The sequence below is a fragment of the Bufo gargarizans genome, chromosome 9, assembly GCF_014858855.1.
Source record: "Bufo gargarizans isolate SCDJY-AF-19 chromosome 9, ASM1485885v1, whole genome shotgun sequence".
Classification (NCBI taxonomy): domain Eukaryota; kingdom Metazoa; phylum Chordata; class Amphibia; order Anura; family Bufonidae; genus Bufo; species Bufo gargarizans.
In genome coordinates this window covers 38921273-38926582 of record NC_058088.1, presented here as the reverse complement: position 1 = coordinate 38926582, position 5310 = coordinate 38921273, and the positions used below count along the sequence as shown (strand labels likewise).

At 46.4% G+C, this 5310-nt stretch overlaps 1 protein-coding gene across 2 annotated transcripts in view; it reads left to right on the top strand.

Annotated features, from left to right (window-relative positions):
* The window catches only part of MBNL3 (muscleblind like splicing regulator 3), a 176922-nt gene that overhangs the window by 34147 nt on the left and 137465 nt on the right, over positions 1-5310 (top strand). The window lies entirely within an intron of this gene.

The window sequence follows — 5310 nt, the reverse complement described above, 5'->3', positions numbered from 1 at the left end:
TCCCCATGTTTGCTTGAGGTTCCTCCAGGTATTCTGGAGTGTGGGAGGAAACCAAAGACCTACTGATGGGGAATGCTGCAGCATATGTTGGTGCTATATGAGCCAGTAAAATTAAAGGTCGTCATCGGTGGAATTTTACCGTAGATCTGCAAGGGAGAACGCTTTATTTAATATTTTTTTTATCACAGGTGAAATATTAATGATCCTACACACAAGACACTCCTGCGCATGAAAACGTCACTGTCCGTAATGGACAGTGCACCCTTCATTTTAACAATATGGCGCGTGATTTAAAAAAAAAAAAAAAAGACTGCAATACTTACAAATATCTCACCAGCCCCCACTATGTGTTCATCAGAAGAAAAAAATTAAATTACAATTAAAATACCATGCAAGCGCGGCATTTTACGAAGACTAAGGCATTGAAATATGTGCACCAGAGTGCTTTCACTGTTTTAAGTGGGTGTGAGAGCTGGTGCCACCAGCATTGTGCGCGCCTTGTGCCGGGTGCTCAGTCCAGATGTGCAGCGTTCCAGGGTATCATTAACCTGTTCAGGGCATGAAGAATGAGGATATTGTGTGCAGGCAGGGCAAGACGGAGTTAATCAGAATCTGCAGCGTGCAGGGGAGAGGCGCTAGGAGAAGCTGCCGGTATGAGTGCTGCTGTGTAGAAGTAAGGTTTGCAGAAGGAAGTGCTGGGATCCAGCGTGAGCGGAAACACTGCGTGTGTGTTCAGTCTCGGAGGTAGTCCGGGAGGCCTGAGCTGGGCCGCAGTTTCTCACTTCCTCTTCTGTTTGTAGCAGGCCACAGCCACTCTATATTTTATGTAAAAGAAACAAAAACGGCCATATGCTCTTTAGCAACATTCATTGATGCTTTTTGGCGGCATTTTAATATCCAGGGCTGCAACGAATACTCAGCTAAATCGAGTAAGGCTACTTTCACACTGGCGTTTTGGCTTACAGTTTCAGATCCGTTCAGGGCTCTCGCAAGCGGTCCAAAACGGATCAGTTTGCATTCTGAATGGAAAAGAATCCGCTCAGAAGGCATCAGTTCAGTCACCATTCCGCTTTGGAGATGGACACCAAAACGCTGTCCGTCTGATGAAACTGAGCCAAACGGATCCTTCCTGACACACAATGTAAGTCAATGGGGGACGGATCCGTTCTGAACAGACGCAGCCGGTTGTATTATCTGAACGAATCCATCCATGACTGATCCGCACACAACGCGAGTGTGAAAGAAGCCTAATTTGACACAAAAAAATCCTCGATGCAATTTTTGGGGCATCTAGGATTCGTTTGTGTCACGTGACCATGGAGTGGGAGTGAATCTCTTGCTATTACTCCCGCTCCGAGGTCTCCCGCTGCGCTCGGAATACTTGCCTTTCCAGCAGGGGGCCTCCGGACACTCCACAGCACGTCCATGGTCCCGCACTGCGCGGACCTCCTGACTTACACCTGTGTGACGTCAGGTGCAGAGCCGCACAAAACGATGGAGTGTCGGCGGCGCCCCTGCTGTAAAGGTAAGTTAGTGCGACTAAGGCCGGGCGCCCGGAGTGCACAGCGTCATGGCAACCAATGACTCCGGGTGTCAGGAGGAGCGGAAGGCACTGGGGTAACGGAGCTGATGGCTCAAAGAGGGTGGGTGATGGCACCGGGGGATAGTAGAGCTGATGCACTCTACTAGTGGGGGGGGGGGGGGGGGGTCTGATGAGTTTTTATAAAGGAAAACAGTCTTCCAATTTAAGCCAGAAAATAGCCAAATAAAAAAAAAAAAATGGCAAGATCTGGAGGCGGCATCTTTTGCCTAAAAATGGCACCAAAACAATACCAAAAAACTTAGATTACATTTTCTTTACTGTACTTTTTAGTTTCCTTAGGGGACTATATAGGGGTCGTCTCACTTCAGCAAATGGCATTTATCGTGTAGAGACAGTTAATACAAGGCACTTACTAATGTAGTGTGATTCTCCATATTGCCTCCTTTGCTGGCTGGATTCATCTTTCTATCACAATATACACTGGCCTGTAATCCATCAGTATTGGTCGTGCTTGAAACTGTCGGAAAGTGCACCAGCTTCCCTGGTGGCTGTGACCACCTGGGAGGTTAGTGCTTTTTCCTTCAATCACAATACATTAGTAAGTGCTTGTATTAAAAGGGGTTATCCAACCCCTATAATAAGGGGGGGGGGGCAGCCAATAGCAGGCTATGACAGGGACAAGCCTCCCTAGCGTCACCTGCAATGCTAGGAAGGCTCGTGCCCGTTGCGGCATGCTATTGGCAGGTACCCCAACCCCCTGCCCCCCAGGGCCAGGTGTTTTCATCCGTGCAATAGGGAGATGCAGTGGTGGCCGTGCAGAGATCAGGAATGGCGCGGGTGCTGGGGAGCGGGGTAAGTATAACCTGTATGAGGTGCCTGTCATTGGGGAAGGGGGGTCATTATAGTGGTTGTATAACCCCCTTTTAACTTTCTCTACATGATAAATGCTATTTGCTTAAGTGAAGACAACCCCTTTAAGTCAGGTCTTGCTCGACTGATCTCCCACAGAGCTCCAGTTTTGCCAGTGTGCATGCTAGGAGGTCGAATCACAAATGTCTTGTCCTATTCTTGTCTGTTTTGCGGGCAAGGATATTATTATTTTTTTGCGGTGCTGTGGAATGGACTTGGGTGTGCTGTCCGCATTTTTTGCGGCCCCGTTGAGATGGGTCTGCATCTGATCGCAAAAAATGCGGATCGGATGTGGACCAAAACCAGTGTCGTGTGCAAGAGCCCTAATACTCGTGTTAATCCTGGTTTTGGGCATCGATGTGTTGCCGCAGTATTTTCTTTAGATATGGCTACATCTTCTGGGGTATGATAAATACATACTTGCCAACTTTTGTAGGAAAGCCTACTTTCTTTAGGGCATGGACATACCCTTTTTCCTAGAACCCAGACCCATTTTATGATGCATCACACCCCTTTATGTGACACCACGCCCCTTCATAGCAGTACTGACTGGCGCCACATACCATTAGAGCTCATGGAGGACTGCTTTCTGGGGCTTCCAGGAACCGTTCAGGGGATTTTTCCGGTAACCCGCAGACATTCAGGGAGAGTTGGCAAGAATGGTTTAATATGGTCATGGTATATGTCAGGGATGCCCAGCCTGCGGCCCTCCAACTGTTGCAAAACTACAACTCCCAGCATGCCTGGACAGCCTACAGATATAAGGGCATACTGGGAGTTGTAGTTTTGCAACAGCTGGAGGTAGAGGACTTGTAGTTGGCAAATATGACCCAGGGCTGGAAGCATAGGCAAGTAATGAATAGCGGGATTTACAGCTACTACAACCGGTTCGTTACTAACAGTATGGCGCCAGGTTTTCACTAATATCTCCTGTTGCTTTTCATGGATCTCGTATAAAACTTTACAGACTGACTGGACAAGACATAATATTGTGACCACTCCTGCGCGTGAGACCGTGACTCATCTGGTGATTCATACGGATTGTTATTTGGTTAATAGACCTCTATGGACTCGGCAAGTTATTATGAATGACCCTTTTGTAGATGGTGGCTAAATGTATGTTTTGCTACGGGACAAAAAGGAGCAACTGACAATCAAATATATTGTGTGTGTGATCCATAGTATCCTGCACTGTCTGTGATGATGACATTGAAAAGGTTCAGAGTACAAGGGCAGCAATGCATGCTCTGCTCAGATGGTCCTTTAATATGTGCCATCCGTACTTATTATTTCATATATTTTTGAGATTGGTTTCAACACTAGCGGGTGCAGAGGTTGCATTCACGTCTGTGGACCCTTGTGCCTCAGGGGGGCCAAATCTTACTAAAGTCCTATCTTACTTGTGTGACCAGAGAAGAGTCATATTTTCAAGCTCTGACTCATCTCAGGTTAATTTGCATATGTATCAAATTGGTTTTTTTACACAATAAAAGCACACAGAGCTTTGGGGACTGGGTATTGCGGATGTGCTAGCAGCCATCTAGCAGCCAATGTCTTCAGCTCTATACACAAAATCCAGGTGACAGGTTCCCTTGAAGGTTGGGCTTACAGAATCCTGCTAAAACAATCGCAACAAAATATCGCTGCATGCAGCATTGTGTCCAGCAGAATAACGCACCTTAAGGGCTCATGCACACAACCGTATGGCGCTTTCAGTGTTTTGAGGTCAGTTTTTTTACGGATCCGTTGTTCCGTTTTTTGTTTCCGTTGTGTTTCCTTCCCGGTTTTCAGTATGCCATGCACAGTATACAGTAATTACATAGAAAAAATTGGTCTGGGCATAACATTTTCAATAGATGGTTCAGCAAAAACGGAACGGATACGGAAGACATACGGATGCATTTCCGTATTTGTTCGGGTTTTTTTGCGGACCCATTGACTTGAATGGAGCCAAGCACCGTGATTTGCGGACAAGAATAGGACATGTTCTATCTTTTCACTGTACGGAAATACTGAAACGGAATGCACACGGAGACACTTCAGTTTTTTTTGCTGAACCATTGAAATGAATGGTTCAGTATATGTACCGCATACTGAACTAAAAAAAACGTCCCGTATACTGAACGCAAAATACTGTTGTGTGCATGAGCCCTAATGGAAACCCAATGAACCCCGTCAATGGGTTCTCTTGGAATCCATTGTATGCCAGATTGAACACAAAGTATGAAAATTATAGGAAAGGCATTGGCATGTGTCTTAAAATATGGGGCTGATTTAGGGTATATTCCTATCTCATAAAGGGATAGGATATCAACAGCTGAGACCCCACCGATCCTCTTTTTCCTTGCATAGGGGCTAGCTGCTCTGAAGGAGGAGGGCTAGCTGAAATTCTCTGCACAACCAGGTGGCTGGGATTCTGACGATTCATGCTGGTCCCAAAGGTAGGGACTGGGAATAGAAAGTGGCCCTGGAAAAAAAAAAAAGTGTGGCCCCATTTTGTAGTCTGGTCCAAATTGACAGAACCTTATACCATGCCAGAAGAACCAAATACCACAGGGCATCTCCATATACTGCCCCAGCAGCACAAAATACATCCCTAAAGACTGCCACTGGTTGGCCAAAAGGAGGGCTCAGCTGGTCCCATGGGCATTGGCCCAACAGGAAGTTTCCCTGTAGATTTTATGGCCAATCTGCCCCTGGTAGGGACACTACCGATGGCATATCCTAGCTAAATTCCATCACTTTCAGTTTGGAATACCCTTTAATGGTTGCTTATTGGTGGAGAACATCCCAAAAGATGATCTACTAGTCTAGTTGGCATAAGATAGCCTACGTACACTAGATGGTTCTGAGGAGCC